Source organism: Myotis davidii, unplaced genomic scaffold, assembly GCF_000327345.1.
Source record: "Myotis davidii unplaced genomic scaffold, ASM32734v1 scaffold2326, whole genome shotgun sequence".
Lineage (NCBI taxonomy): Eukaryota > Metazoa > Chordata > Mammalia > Chiroptera > Vespertilionidae > Myotis > Myotis davidii.
Window position 1 is genome coordinate 89,959 of NW_006297408.1, and position 1,645 is coordinate 91,603.

The following is a 1,645-nucleotide window of genomic DNA, read 5'->3' on the forward strand; positions in this document are numbered from 1 at the left end:
GTTTTGCATACTTGCAACTGCAAATGTACTTTTGCTCCACCCTATATTGTGGAGGTTGTGTATATTTGCGTGTGTGCCCCTGCATTGCTTATCAACAGTACTCCAAACTAATGTTTTATAAAATATAGTTTTGAAAATATGGTTCTAGTTTAGGTTTCTTTTTTGTTTTATTTGAATGATAATTTTTATTACTTTTATGTACAGAAAACTCAGCAATATACACTTAGCCCAGTTTGCTAGCCGGTAGTCTAGTCTTTGACTTTTCCAACTTGGCAATACGAGCCAATGACTTTGGATCCAGGACCTTGCCTCCTCAGTGGCAGCAGATCTCATATCTGTTGTTGTAATTGGTCCAGATAGCTTTCACCAGCTTAGCCAGAGCTCTATTGTCTTCCAAGTTAGCCTGTGTGAAGGCGAGAGTGGTGTAGGTCTTCTTGTGGACTAGATCTCCCAGACTGGCCTTCCCCTTGATAATGCAGTAGAGAACCCCCATCTTATGGCACAGGGCAGGCAGGAGGACAGCCATCTCAGTGGAATCCACATCATGTGCAATCACTACCAGATGGGCCTTCTTGTTCTCCACCAAGGTGGTGACAGTGTTAACCCTTGCTCAAAGGGCAGGTGGCCTCTTGGTGGGTACATCACTCTTGCCAGCAGCTTTCTTCTCAGCCCAGGCCAACAATCTCTGCTTCTTTCCTTGCTCTGTCTCTGATCTGTACTTGTGTGCCAGCTTAACCAGCTGAATAGCTGTTTGGTGGTTCAAGGATGGGGTGAACTGGTTAATGGAAGGAGGCCCTGGCAGACATTTGTAAAGAATTGCCCTTTGCCACTGCCACCAAATGTAGTAGGGTAATTTGACAAAGCAGGTGAGATCCTTTTTCAGCCGAATGTCCTGTCCAATGCCAAAATTCGTGGGCCTTTTCTCAAACAGGAGATTTACTACCTTCTTGACCTCCTGCTTCTTCATGACAGCAGGGCACCTCTTTCCCCTTAGTCTTCCTTCCTTTCAGATTATTGGGTGGCAGGAAGAGAGCCAGTTTAAGTTTCTTTATAGAATAATAGAGTAGTAGAAATGAAAATAAGGAGACACATTATATTTTAACTTTTATGTCATTTGAAACAACTCATTTTATTAATCTGAGGTGGAAAAATGTTTTCTAGATCAGTCATCTTTAAACATTTTGCTTGTATAAACTTTTAAAGAATTTTCTATACTCTCATACATTTTTAAGTTAACACCAAACATTTTTTAACCCTGATTTTAAATTATTAAAAAATTTGGTAAAAATAAAACACCAAAAAAAAAAAATCCCATTTACCAGCACACCAAAAAATTTAAGATACCTAGGAATAAACTTAACTAAGGATGTAAAAGACCTGTACTCAGAAAACTTCAGGACATTGAAAAAAGAGATAGAGGAAGACATAAACAAATGGAAGAACATACCATGTTCATGGATTGGTAGACTCAACATCATTAAAATGTCCATACTACCCAAGGCAAACTGTAGATTCAATCCATATGAAAATACAAATGGCATATTTCACAAATCTAAAACAAATACTCCAAAAATTCATATTGGAACAAAAATGACCCTGAATAGCTGCAGCAATCTTGAGAAAGAAGAACAAAGTTGGAGGGACG

General features: G+C 39.1%; 1 pseudogene; it reads right to left on the reverse strand.

Moving 5' to 3' along the window:
- Positions 1–223: 223 nt before the first annotated feature.
- Positions 224–1,645, reverse strand: part of LOC102769446 — a 4,894-nt pseudogene continuing 3,472 nt past the window's right edge.